This window comes from Ptiloglossa arizonensis, chromosome 14, assembly GCF_051014685.1.
Source record: "Ptiloglossa arizonensis isolate GNS036 chromosome 14, iyPtiAriz1_principal, whole genome shotgun sequence".
In the NCBI taxonomy this organism is placed as follows: domain Eukaryota; kingdom Metazoa; phylum Arthropoda; class Insecta; order Hymenoptera; family Colletidae; genus Ptiloglossa; species Ptiloglossa arizonensis.
In genome coordinates, this window is record NC_135061.1 from 4,791,395 (window position 1) to 4,806,860 (window position 15,466).

General features: G+C 37.3%; 1 long non-coding RNA gene across 1 annotated transcript; it reads right to left on the minus strand.

Annotated features, from left to right (window-relative positions):
* Nucleotides 1-6,330: 6,330 nt before the first annotated feature.
* Nucleotides 6,331-8,739, minus strand: LOC143154226 (uncharacterized). Its single transcript, XR_012994025.1, has 3 exons — nt 8,497-8,739; nt 8,194-8,353; nt 6,331-8,088 (listed from the first exon to the last, which is right to left on the minus strand). It is a non-coding gene; the product is annotated as an uncharacterized LOC143154226 (long non-coding RNA).
* Nucleotides 8,740-15,466: the final 6,727 nt, after the last annotated feature.

Here is a 15,466-nt window from a genome sequence, read left to right on the forward strand (position 1 = left end):
ACGTTACTCGACGATACGAAACTCCGATTAGTCAAAAATCGAAAGAAATATAAGAAAACGATCTACCGAGCATGTGTCAACGAAACGCGAACAAAATACCAGCAACGATCAAACGATCAAACGTGGATCGTGTACACGATACACTCTTAACTGTATCAGGTGTGCCTCGTCTAAATACATCTCCGTTGACAATTTTGCAATTGAACGTTACTCGACGATACGAAACTCCGATTAGTCGAAAATCGAAAGAAATATAAGAAAAGGATCGTCACGATCCAGGTGACCGGAGACACAGATCTCCAAGAATCGAAGTTGTCGTAAAGTTCGGATTGTAATATCTAGTTTATTATAATACGCAGGGATCTCGCGTGTCCAGTAGTATAGTAATTGTATATATAAGAATACAAAGTTCGAAGAAATGCGTATACAGTGATACGTCTCGATGCGAACGACGACAGTGTCGTGTGGTCTTTCTGACTCTGGACTTGGAACTCGACTAAAATGAAAAACCAAACGGAAAAGTGGCCAAACCGTTGACCGTGTGGCGGACGACCCTTCTTAAAACCATTTCTTAAAACTGACATCGACATCTGGCACCCTTAAGATCGTTCTTGCATTCGTTCCACCAGAAAATATATAAAACGAAGAAAAAGGTACCCTGGTATCTGTGAAACGGTTAATTGCGGGCAAACGTCTATCGCGTAGAACGAGTTTCGATGAGAAACACGTCCGACAGGGAAATAGATTCAAATGGATTCGCGGGAAAAGTGTCGAACGCGTTCTACCAGCTTTACCACTATTTCCTTTTTTCTTGCATCGATCTTTGCACACTTCGGATCGATCCATCGCTGTATATCTCTCGTTGAATTACTCCGGTCCCTCGTCGCTGCACCTGGAGACACAGGACCCATCGCTGGCCGGACTTTCCTTTCCCGATAGGTTGCTGCTTTTCTTCGCTTGTTTCGCCTCGAATTCGTCGATTTCCTCCGGTTCCTCGGTTCTTCTTCGTTTGTTACCTCCACCGCGTTTTCTACTGCGAGTCTTGCGACGTTTTGCCCGTTGTTTCGCCCGCGATCTACCACGAGGTTTGCGTCGCTTCTTTCCCGATCGTTTGCGCCCTCGTTTGCTTCGTTTACCTTTTTTGTAGCTCTGTATCGTCACACCGGTGTCGTCAACGCTCGTGGGATGTCTGTCCTCGAAGCATTGGTTGTACGTGTAACATCCTCTGGAGAAGGAGAAGACACCTTTTTAACCCTTTTGCATCAAATCACGGAATAATACGCGAATAGCGACTGTACACTATCACCGAGTGTGGAATAATAACGAACCTACGACTGTCCACTATCACCGAGCACGGAATAATCCGTGAACCCACGATTCCCATTTTACCAGTTGCAATTGGTACGTTTAACCATTTTTGAGAACTTTTCGGTTCCGTTAGTTTAATATACATCGGTGTATCTTAAATAAGTTTGACTCTTTAGTGAAAATCTTTCAAACTGCCACTACGAGTGTCGCGGCACGCGAAAATCCGCGCGGCGGGCAAAAAAGGCTATAAAAAAATATTCTGCTATACAATATTGCGTATCGATCGTTTTAAACGGTATATTGTTAATAAACTCTGTAAATAATTTCGATGCTCGTTACTGCACGTACGATGAACCGCGAGCCGGTGATACGGGTCAGTCGTCGGTTGAACGTCGCTGATGTTTGAACGCGGTAGCCTAAACAGACCGATCATGCAAATGGGTTAATTACACCCTTGCTGGGATATCGCTGCGTACTCGTCCGTTCTGATAAATTTTAACCCTTTGCACTCGAGCAGCGCTGAAATTTTATTATTTGTACACGTTTGTTCGTTTATAAATGTTTTTAAAGTACCTGTGTAAAATGTTTGCCTAATTTGGCCGAAATCGTCGCTGGTTTGCGCAAGCGAAAAAGGGGTGCAAAGGGTTAATTGTATTAGGTTGTTCGGAATATTATTTCGTTTTATTTTTTTCTTTTTTGGTGAAAATGAGACGATTTTTTCAGAGTGTACAAATATTTTATTCAATTATGTATTCTCCCTTTTGGAAAACGTAATGACTTTTCGAACAACCCTTGTTAAAAGTACAGACTTTGAACAATATTTTCGTCGATTTTTATAGAGAGATGTTAACGTAAGGTAGATGTCGCAATTATGGTCACTTTAAGTTTAAAAATCGTTCGAAATTGGGGCACGACGTTGCTTAACGCTTCTTTTATTTAAAACGTTTTTTTAGATGTCGAATTCGACGAGTTTCGATTGTAACGATCAGAAACAGAGAAGATTGTTTCAGTTACCGGGGAAAAAATTGTTTCGATTATCCGGAGAATACTGTAGCTCGCAGAGAGACATATTAGACATATTACTCGCATATTAGTGATTCACCGATAAAAATGACTTTTCGAACAATCCAATACAATGTAAATCAATGAAATTATTTCGATTTACTACTAAACGTATTGGTGAAAGTTCCATGACTTTTGAGTCAGGGTATACATCCAGATATGTATTATATTTGAACAACTAACGTTTCGATTGCGTAATTTTTCATCTCTCTTCGGGGATAGCGACACGTTCTACTCGTGCATTTAGTTTCGAAGTAAATTTAAATATTATAATGCGAACGTAACTACTAAAATTGCGAATAAATATTCATCGTCGCAAGATGTATGTATGTCATGGGTCACTATCAGTTTGCATTCTCGTTTGCTTCGATCGATATACTTCGGGCCTCGAGAGATAGAACAACGATCGCGGAACACTGGTAAATTACTAAATAAAAGATAATTGCAGAGGTGTTTCGCTCTAGCGAATAGTTATTATATATTTTGACGTTATCAAAAGCAAAACTGTGACCCAAAGATATATTGTACTTTGTCAGCGGTCAATGGTCGATTTAGTTGTTAACGAGTGTCGTTTTTCGTAGCTTTCGTTCATCTTCGGTAATTATTTAATTTTAGTGAAAAATTGTAACAGAGTTCTGTTAGAACAGCGTGTAAGAGTTTTGTTTGAAAATATCGTTAATCGTTTTCAAAATTTTCAAATATCATCTAATGTGCATAAAAGAAGAAACATTGTTTCGTAACCTCCAAATAATTTAGGAACGAAAAGGTTAGGTTTATGGTACATGAGGTACACTTCGGTAATTATGTAATTTTAGTGAAAAATTGTAACAAAGTTCTGTTAGAACAGCATGTAACAGTTTCGTTTGAAAATATCGTTAATCGTTTCCAAAATCTTGAAATATCGATCATTTCTCATCTAATGTGCACAATAGAGCAAACATTGTTTCATAACCTCCAAATAATTTGGGAACGAAAAGGTTAGGTTTATGGTACATGAGGTACACTTCGGTAATTATGTAATTTTAGTGAAAAATTGTAACAGAGTTTTGTTAGAACAGCGTGTAACAGTTTTGTTTAAAAATATCGTTAATCGTTTCCAACATTTTCAAATATCATCTAATGTACATAAAAGAAGAAACATTGTTTCGTAACCTCCAAATAATTTGGGAACGAAAAGGTTAGGTTTATGGTACATGAGGTCACCTTCGGTAATTATGTAATTTTAGTAAAAAATTGTAACAGAGTTTTGTTAGAACAATGTAACAGTTTCGTTTGAAAATATCGTTAATCGTTTCCAAAATTTTGAAACATCTAACATGCATGACGAAAAGTTTGGGTTTACGATACACCCCTGGCCAGAGACACGGCGGTCCAATGAGATTCTGTCGCAGCCACGTGGTTTTGTTTACCCGCGAGTCCGTCCCGTTGGACCGAGTATACACAGATGCAAGAAGACGCGTTGCGTTTTCCATTCGATACGTCTTACGAAACTATCGAGTTGTTCGAAAAGTCATTTCGTTTTCCAAAATGGAGATAATACTAAAATATATAAAAATTTAAGTTTCATTAAGAAAATGCAAGAGAGATACTTAAATATATAATTGAATCAAATGTTTGTACACTCCAAAAAAGATCGTTTCATTTTCACCGAAACAAAAAAAACCAAATGACTTTCCAAACAACCTAATATCAACATTTCATCGTTTCGTATCTTTCAATTCGAAATAAACGCAATACCTTATTGTATCGTCAAAGAAAACTGTTACCTATACAACGTAACGACACAATGTGTGGCTCTGTTTGCCACTTTCCAGACTTACTGGACAAAGTACCGTATAGCGTATTGTTTATTAATGTGCGTTTCATTTCGATATACCCGTTCATACGATGAAGTATCCCGTACGCTACACCGCGTTTCAGAGCAACCTGAACCTGTCGTTTAACTTCGGTCGAGGGGAGACTGTATTCTTGGGAAATGTAATTGCTGATATCTCGTGGTGTCGAGCCTTGGGTCGTTTGTAGCCTGCGTATAGCTTCGACGACCTGAGCTTCGATTTTTTGAGCCTTCTTGAAACCCATGATCGCAGTTAACTCTGAACACGAACATCGAGTTAAACTTGAACGATTTATCAACGCGCGACACGATCAAATTTTCTCGCGCGATGAACTTACATTTTCGAAATTCGTAACCTGCCAATCCGCAACCAATATTTCACGTTATTATAAATATCTTCCCGGGGCGCAGCTCGTAGAACAATTTTCTAACCAAGTGTCGTCGAAAATCGTTGGAGAATTTCGTCAGTTTTTTGTTCTCTTCGAACGAAAACGTTACACGTCGACGAAGAGTATTTCGTTGAATTTATCGGATAATGTTGAAATTTCTTGGATAATTTATCGCGAACGGTGATTTGTTTGAAATATCGGAAGAAGATTCGTGTACGCGAAATTTCGTATGGTTTGACAATGAAACAACAAGCGGTCTCCACGAGACGATTGTCGGTTGCTCGAGCTGATTTTCTGCGTCGTTTCGCTTCGTGATCCAATGAAAACAAAATTTTCCGCGGCCCAGGCTTTATAACTGGCGTTGGTCCAGCGAAAAAAAAAAAAAAAAAAAAAAAATAAAAAATAAAGGGATTTCGATCTATTTCTTTCCGGTTCGCATCTACTTTCCTCCCCTTGTTCATTGACGGTCTCGCTCTAGGTCTTCTCGGCCCACCAAAGCAGAAATAAAACAGCACCGAATAGCGCCAGGAGAGCACGATAGACCTTTAAACAGTGACGTCACCGAAGCTGTTTTCTCATGCCTTTGTAAATATAGTACTCTTCCGCCTGTTGACTTGCAAATTGGGTCCGCAATTAGAGAACTGCTCGAAAAATTGCCGTTCGAATTATCAGCAAGACACGACAAAAGTGAAACCCGAGCGAAATGTGTCACGAATTTTTTTTTTCTTGCATTCGAACGCCGGTACCGAAACGAGCACTACCAGTACGCGTTTGTTCGAAATTGTTGCACGTTTCCTAGACACTCCAAAGGCCAGTCGATGACTATTATTAGAACAAACAAGACCGTTGAATGGGAACACCTACATTCGGCTCGAACAAAACCGACTGGTATTTGGGAATTTTTTTTAAGACGATACCGAACGTACGATATAAAAATTTCACACGTTTGTTAAAAATAGATACTTTGGGTGATATTGCTAGGAATTTTCATTGCTTGGAAAACACGAATGTTCTTGTTCTGATCGAATTTTTCAGTCCCGTCTATCTATTCGGTTGTAACTGTTGGAATTGAATAAAGATAGAATTTCGTTTAGAAAATGGACGAACGTTGCAGACGTATCGATTTGTTCAGGAATGGTGCGTTACTTGAGGAAAAATTATTAATTTTTCCGATAGAAATCGAAAGTTGTTGGAGTTTTCTCAAAGAATACTAGAGAAAAAAGGTTCAAGATAGGTGCAATGGAGTACGATGGAGAATGTTACTGCGAACGTACAATTTGAATTTCAATTCAATCGATTAAATATTGTAATTTTCGAGGAAAATTACCCACTAGCTTGAAAAGCCCTTTTTTGAGGAAAACACACTTAAAGTGCAAGGCGAACGGTATATTTTTATGAATCTTTTAAATTTTACCTTAATACTTTAGGGTAGTGTTATTAAAAAATTTAAGTTTCATGAAGAAAATGCAAGAAAAAGAAATTTTCGTCTTCAATATTTTTAGTATACGTTACTCTCTTTTTGTTAAAACTTTTTCGAGGGAAACACACTTAAAGTGCAAGGCAAACGGTGTATTTTTATTAATCCTTAAAATTTTACCTTAATACTTTAGGGCAGTATTATTAAAAAATTTAAGTTCTATTAAGAAAATGCAAGAGAAAGAAATTTTCGTCTTCAATATTTTTAGTATTCGTAACTCCCATTTTGTTAAAACTTTTTCGAGAAAAACACACTTAATGTGCAAGGAAAACGGTATTTTTATTAACCTTTTAAATTTTACCTTAATACATTAGGGCAGTATTATTAAAAAATTTAAGTTTCATGAAGAAAATGCAAGAAAAAGAAATTTTCGTCTTCAATATTTTTAGTATTCGTAACTCCCTTTTTGTTGAAACTCCAGTAATTCGATATGGTAAAATTCTATCGAACGTTGCGCAGTCGATACAGTAAACTCAACAATTGTTTAAAATCTTTCGTAAGTTCGTGCGTGTAGTATCCTCTTCTGACTGTTTGGCAATTAGAGAGCTCCTCGAAGCATTGCCGTTCGAGTTATCAGTAGGGAAACGTCAGAACCGAACTGGGATGAAACGCGTCAGAAACTTCGTGACGTTCAGGTGACTGAATCTTCAAAGTCACAGTGCTAGTAAAAACTAAAACCAGCTATCGGGTGAAGGTTTGATACAATTGAGAAAAAAATTGTGGTTGCGCAATATCCACGTATAATTAAAACATTGCCGCGGTAAAGGTCTACTTCTTTCAAGTACCGACAAGGTTGTGCGAGTTATTATAGATAAAATCGTCCGGAAGAATGTGGAAAGTTACTTATGTATGTAATTATTACCTCCGGTTAATAAGTAATTACAGAACACCGTAACGAACGTTACATTCTCGTAATACGTTTAGAAACAGATATAAAAAGTGTCGAATACGTATGTAGATCGTATTAATAACATTAATTAACCCACAATGCTCGAATGTTTACGCACGATGATCGACACGCGTCGTAGTACTGTCGTTTACGTCCAAACACGATTCTAATCGCTTATCTCTGAGTTTTCGTTTATTCCATAAAATAGAATTTAGCGCGTACTTCTAACAAAGTACAGCGACGTACTATTTCGTTCGAGTCACATTATTGTTCGTTTACCGATGGATACAATTTTTAATGTTAAGGAACCGTCAAAGAAGCGCGCTTCGATAAGTAAATAACCTTATCAATGATGTCGGCCCAAAGTTTAGAGATTATCGATAACATCGTTTGCATCTAACGACGATTGCTGATTGTTTACAGTAAATGTATACAGATTTAAAATGCTACGGAAGCGATTGCTGCGCGAAGCGATTATCTTGAAATTTTATTTTCTATTCCATTTAACCACGAAGAAGTGATTTAGATAAACGTTAGAAACGATAAGAGCTATTCGTAGCTGGCTCTCCGAGGTAGTTGGTGAGCAGCGTCGTGTTTGTCGCGTGGAGTTCTTTCGGATCGAGTACGGGCAACTGGTCCCTCATGGGCAAGAGTAAATGCCGTCGCCTGTGGGCACTTGACGTCACAGCAAAGATGGTGGGGATCAATTGCAGTAATGGGATCCAACGTCGCACGCTTAATACTTTGACTGCCGCAGCACCTATGCGCGATCTCCCACTCCTTCGTTCTTCTCTATGACGTGAAATGCCCACAGGCGGCAACGTTTACCCTTGCCCGCAAGATACCAGTTTGTCCGTGTCTGCTCTTGATCCTAACGGTGAAAAAAGGAAATCGTTTTGCCGTCCTTAATGCGCACCTTCACGGAAAATAATCACCAACGCTCGAGAGGGGACACCCTGTACACTCCTTTCGAATTCCAATAAAATTCCACCGAGTTTAAATAACAGAGATCGCTGTATTTGCTCGAAAAATATTTGTTTCGCTCGAAAAGAAAACAGGCAAGGTTCGTACGTAGTATCGATGGATCGTACGCAAAGATCTTGCCCGGATAAAGCGTACACGCTTCATTCTGTAACGTATGCAAATTTAATATCATAAATAACTATTTACTTCGAAGAAAACAGGTATCGAGAAAGAATACGTTGTAGGTTAACAGAGGAGATTAGGTGCGTACCGAGTGTGTATCGATTTATACGGAGATACAATAAATGCGTAGTAGTAATTCAAACGGTTCGTAAATCGAGTGATCTGATTTTCCCAACGTTATGCCGATTTATCTGATAGCGATCAAAAATTCTTCGTTGCAACGTCGAGCGAGAGACTTATCGTGTATCCTACAAAACGTGGAATCAAATTAACATATGTATGCGTGCGTATGTTTCAACTCCGTCGTATAACGCAGTCGCATTATATTTCTCGCGATATTACAAATAAAAGGTCACTGTTGTGTTTTTATGCAACAATGATAAGTACGTACGTTTTTTTTTTCGTGTAAAACGGGACGAGCATGTTTTTACAATGTTTGCTTTCATCGTGACCATAAAACGTTTAGGTTAATAATCCAATGGTAGGTTTACTCTTGGTTAAACTTGCCTCTAATTGAGCGATTGTTTGGATTAAAATGAAACGGACTCGTTCGTTGAATACATCGATCGTTCCAGTAAAGTGTTAGTCGTTGTCAAGATTATCTATAAAATCTAATGCGCAATAGTCGAAAGAAGTGTCGTTAATGCAATAAATTGTGATAAGAAGCTTCTTACAATGTTAGTGAGATCTCCTGCAGAGAGCAGCACAAACCGAGTCAGACTCTACTGGCATCTGGTACGGGTTCATGGAATTTCGTGGCACCATCGCGAACCTACCATTGATATATGTAATAACTTTAGATACGTTTTCCTGGTAAGGTACTAGGTAATCCGTTTTAAATTTTAGAAACAAAATTGCACCGATACTAATATCTTATCGGCAGTACAAACGAAACTGGTACCGATAAGAGAAAACAAGACAATACTAAGTTTCCCCTCTCAAGTATTTCTTTGATTCGTGTATTGCATCGATCGAATTTAAACGAATATTTTTATCGAATCGAATTATCTGCGAACTGAATTATCGATACGGACAAAATTAGATATATCGACGATCTATAGCGCGCTCTATGTTCTAGAATGTAGTTACTCGACAGTCGTGTGAAAATAACGGTTATTTCTGTGCAGTGTACGAAATATAATTGTTTCGAAGAAAGTAAACGTAAAAGTGGAACGAAGCATCGAAACGTGACAGATTCGGACTTCACTTTGGAAATGTCTTTCGTAAGTTATGCATATATTCGAATTTCGTATAACGAACGTGTTAGTGACGCACGTTACATGTAGGTACATGTACGTAATTGCATACATTGTATACGTACGGCACGCGATAACAATAAGTAACATTTTATGAAACGAAGCTTTGTTGGGAAACGGTCTATTAGTTTTTTCTTTTCTTGCGTGGTATTTTTCATGAAATACTGCAAAATGAAAAGCTTTGTGAATGCACAAGGACGCGGCGCACCGGACACGATGCATTCATCCATGCGAGATCCGCGTACGAGTTGTTTATTGTTAGCTGGCTAACACGAGTTCCTGCATAAACTGATTGTCCAAATGATTCTAAATTGCCTAGCTTCGTCGCAGGAATTGCCGTATTATGTTTAATAGATATTATAGATGTTTAAAGTATTTTCAGTGAAACACAAATGATTTCGTAGGATCTCTGTAATATTTTCGCCGCCATTAAACGCGATTTAGTCGTTACAGCCAACTAGACAATAATTACCCACAATTATGCCAACAATATTAAATACCAACAATTAACGAACGTAGGAAGTATAATATGCACGGTGGATAATATCTACCTGTATTTAGTCATTTAGGTGAGTTTTTAAGGTTAGATTACCTTCAGCATTGCGACAAAGATACGCGTATTAGATTTTTTTTTTTAGCATATGCAAAATACGAAATATGAGATTGAAATGGTAAATTCTCGTTGACAGTTTTTTTCTCTTATCGCTGGCACGTTGGATTTATATGTTTCAAAAGTAAAATAATATCTTTGAATTGTTTCAAACAGTATTCACGAGTGAACATTTTTGGAAATCGTAATAAATTCGTACGGATCAAAGTTTATTTGTAGTTCATCTTTACCATGACATTGGGGACCATACGTTTCCAATCAACTTTAATCATGCAAAAATAAATTGATATATGATTCATTAACATAGTAAAAATACAATGATATTATTTTTCTATTTCGATTACACTTCAAAAATAACTATACCTATTACGTTTCTCACTGGTACGTCCCTTACAGAAATAAACACGTACGTATATAAAATTTTTTTTCTTTCAACATTATTTATTTTTAATCTCTAGATATATTCTAGCAATTGCGGGTGAAAGTCAAAGAGTAACGTAATTAGTACAAAATAAAGGGAATCGTACATAAAACCGTAAATATTGTTACAAATTCGTAAGGTTTTCGAACAAATCAGTGCTTGAAACAGATGCAATCGTACGATCGTTTTATTCGTATCGAATCGTTCGGAATGATTGATCGATATATCGAAACCATCTCGGTTGGTCTGGTGGGATACGCGCGTCGTATTCACGTGGCAGATTCGGCAAAGCGGTTGAATCTCGGGCAGGGAACTTTCCCTTTCGTTCTGAAATCTGTGACTTGGTCGGATCGGTTATTACCGGGTAAACGAATATATTCGTAGCGTGGTCGTCGAAGATTCGTGCACGTAGGCGTTATTAGCACGGGAGGATGAATTCGAGGCAGCGCCACGGCGATCCGAGCCGAGCGAAAGTGGTCGCATAAATGTCGGGAGCAGAGAACGCGGCTTAACGAATGTGGAGAGATCGGTGAACCGGAAGCGAAAGGCGCGCAGCTTCACGATTCGTTTGGTACGAGGTATACGCGTAAGATCGTCGGCCTTCTGGCCTTTAATGCATCGCGAAGCGAGAAATCTCGGCTTCTTTATCGTCCCTGTCCATTTTACCGGACATTTTCCTCGAATTTCTCGACCGGGCTCGGTTCGATTTCTCGACCAATCGGGGCGCGGCGAATTTTCGTCGCGGACCAATCGCTTCGCAGCTACGGACGTCCTCGGCCAGGTTTATTAACACCGGACAACGGATCGAGACGTACAGGTTAGTTTCCGATATCTACGATAGCTCGTTCGCGATAAATCACAGCCGGAGGGTGACTCAGATCTAACACTTGGAAAACTCGATTGAATGAGATGCCTGAGGCTTACGCAACGGCATCGTCGGCATCGGGACAACGAGTTGCAGCGGTGATGTTTGCAATACGCAAGGCCATGCCTCCAGAATTTACTGGCTACTATGTTACCCGACGGGCAAAAGGTTTCGTCGAGACAAACAGATACGTCGATCGTTTCAGCCGATAGCGAAACACGGGACACTTACAATGGAGATTCCATCGAATTCATCGCGATGATATATCGGATTAGAATAGATAATTAGAATGTATAATTTAATTAAATTATACGCTCTAAAAAAATCGTATTTTTTATCGTTAATTTTATAGTCGAAAGTATTAGAAAATTAAGATTGTAAACTATACAGACGTGAGGAGATACATCAAAGATCGTAATCTATTGGGTTTTCCAAAATGGAGAATATGTAATTTAATCAAATGTTTATACGCTCTAAAAGAATCGTTTTTTTTATCGTTAATTTTATAGTCGAAAGTATTAGAAAATTAAGATTCTAAATTATACAGACGTGAGAAGATACATCAAAGATTATCCATATCTATTGGGTTTTTCGGAAAGTGATTTCGTTTTCCAAAATGGAGAATATATGATCTAATAAAATGTTTATACACTCAAAAAAAAATCGTGTTTTTTATCACTAAAAAAAAAAAACGATATAACTTTCCGAACGACCCAATATATTTTTCGACGAAACAATCGTTTCGTTCGCGCTGTTTTCTATTTAATAGCCTTGCGGATAAATATTAGTCGGTTCTTCTTACGCATCACTTTTTTTTTTTTATATTTCGTAACGACGAAATAAAGTTCTCTATTCGTCGCTAAACGAAGGTTAATGTCGTCGCTATATATAGGTCAGTGTTTTTTAATCTTTTTGGACCAACGACGCACTTTGGATTTAAAACACCATTCGAAACACAAAAGACGTACCTATTAACGAGAATCTCCAATTAAATGTACACATTTTGCAAAAGGTTATCCGTAGTCGATATAATCGTATATAAAACGGTACGGATAAATCCGACTCGTTAGCCTCGATCATTCCATAGAGAAAAATATCAAAATATCGCGCGTAATTAAAAAAAAAAAAAAAAACATTGTCGCAATTGTTTGCACGAGTACCTTTCCGCGAATATTTTAATCGAAATATCTCCTAAAATACGTAATGGTTTCTCGATATAAATAGCTCGTCGCTTTTTGTTTTCCCACGCGATTCGTAAATATACGATTACCTTTGAAGAAACAAACTTGACCTTCGTGTGTCCTCTGCTTTCAAAAGTTTCAGTCGCGTGAAACAATGCCTTCTTCTAAATCGTTCGACTTTCGTCCGATAGCTTCTTTCGATGTGAATCGAATAAGTTTCGAGAATACTTCAGCTTCCGGTGTTGGACGATCCACGTTGTATACTGAAATAAATCGTAGAATGGGACGTGTCGAATTAAACAGTGAGTCGAAATATTGACCCCTCCTTCGCGAGACGTACGATTTGACGTAAGCTATAAACAGTGTCATTCATTCAGCGATATTGAACAAACGTAAACAGTTGCGTCGCCGGTGACTGGACCCGTGTCATCTGGGTTATGTAACATCGTTTGGGAACGTAAGATAAGAATAGTCTTCGCTCCAGTCGCCAAACTTGTATCTAGATATTTTGGCGCTCGAGGCAACGATAGGATAAGGATTTTATCATCAATTATTTCCGTACCCTTGAATGAGTTACCAACGATATTAACAATATTCGAATAGTCTTGTATTAGCTCTATTAACCCTTTCGCTCCGGCGAGCGTATATATACGTTCTGGAAGAATGACTATTCGTATACGAAGAGCGTATATATACGGCCTGGAAGAATAATTATTTGTATACGAAGAGCGTAGATATACGCCTTGGAAGAATGAGTATTCATATACGAAGAGCGTATATATACGTCCTGGAAGAATGACTATTCATATACGGAGAGCGTATATATACGTCCTGGACAAATGATTATTTGTATACGGAGAGCGTATATATACGCCCTGGAAGAATGAGTATTTGTATACGAAGAGCGTATATATACGATCTAGAAGAATGACTATTCGTATATGAAGAGCGTATATATACGCTCTGGAAAAGTGGTCACTGCGGTACGAAGGGCGTATATACTCGCTCTAGAAAAGTGGTCGCTGAGGTACAATAAACGTATATATACGTTTATCCAGTATATACTTTTATTTCATACTTTACACGAGTTACTTGTGTCAATATTGTGTTTGGCTTTAAATACTTCAGTAATTTCGTTATATATTGTATTAAAAAATATTATACGAGCATTATAATATAATATATAAAAAAAATAAATCATGATTGTAAAGTTTTATATTTTGTAAAGTAAAATGATATATATAAGAAATGTCATTGTGAAATTTCGAGAAGAAGAAACGACTTCTACTTACTTCGTAGCATTCCGTATCTCAGTCAACTACTCAACTATTCAACTACTCACTAGTACTCAGTACTCGATACTCAGTAATGCGCTCGGTTTACAGCTATTACATTTTGTCACAACCGCTCCGTAGCGAAAGGGTTAATTTGAACAACCTCTATTGTTTTATCGCGATTTACGGATTTTTGATCGAAAGAAAAGTGCACCGAAAAGATCGTAGATAACGTTAAACCGTGAGAAAGAACAACTTGGTTTTATAGCGATCTAAAATACATGGAGGAAGTGATGGTGAATCGTTCTATTGTTTAAAAATTCTCTTGCCGAAATAGTCGTAACGTTTTCTCAGGTTGTTCGGTAAGTAATTTCGTTTTTTTTTTGGTAAAAATGGAACATGATTTTTTTAGAGTGTATAAACGTTTTATTAAATTATATATCCTCCATTTTGGAAAACGAAACGACTTTCCGAACAACCCCATAGATTATGATCTTTGATGCAACTTCTTAGGTCTGTATAGTTTAGAATCTTAATTTTCTAATATTTTCGACTATAAAATTAACGATAAAGAACTCAATTTTTTTTATAGTACATAAACATTTTATTGAATTATATATCCTCTATTTTAGAAAACAAAATGACTTTCCGAACAACCCCATAGATTATGATTTTTGATGTAACTTCTTACATCTGTACAGTTTAGAATCTTAATTTTCTGATATTTTCGGCTATAAAATTAACGATAAAGAACTCAATTTTTTTTAGAGTCTATAAACATTTGATAGAGTTATACATCCTCTATTTTGGAATACGAAATCACTTTCCGAACAACCCCATAGATTATGATCTTTGACGCAACTTCTTAAGTTTGTATAGTTTGGAATCTTCATTTTCTAATATTTTTGACTATAAAATTAACGATAAAGAATTCAAATTTTTTAGAGTATATAAACATTTTATTGAATTATATATCCTCTATTTTGGAAAACAAAATGACTTTCCGAACAACCCCATAGATTATGATCTTTGATGTAACTTCTTACATCTGTACAGTTTAGAATCTTAATTTTCTGATATTTTCGGCTATAAAATTAACGATAAAGAACTCAATTTTTTTATAGTACATAAACATTTTATTGAATTATATATCCTCTATTTTGGAAAACAAAATGACTTTCCGAACAACCCCATAGATTATGATCTTTGATGTAACTTCTTACATCTGTACAGTTTAGAATCTTAATTTTCTGATATTTTCGGCTACAAAATTAACGATAAAGAACTCAAATTTTTTAGAGTATATAAACATTTTATTGAATTATATATTCTCCATTTTGGAAAACGAAATGACTCTCGAAACAACCCAATATTAGTTCGAATAACGGAGATCCACCGCGTCTTGTATCGTCGCGATGATCGTGTGTTCGTCCAGCTGCTTTGCACGCACGGAGAAGCTCAATTAAATTGATCTCGGTAGTGTACCATTTTATTACGGCATTGCAAGGAACAATTGTTTTCTCACGTGTCTGAAAAACTGATTGCCAGTGATGTCACGTCCGGAGACCGACCTTCGTCGTCAGCACGTCCGGCACCGAGTCTTTTCTACGTAGATTCAGAAAAATGAGAGAACCACGACGCCGTAAAGCGTTCGAGGAACTTTTAGGTTTCCCTTTGGCCTACCGATACTACTTCGAATCGTGTCGTAATTGTATTTATCATGTTTTGAAAATTTTTGAGAATTTTGTACGTAG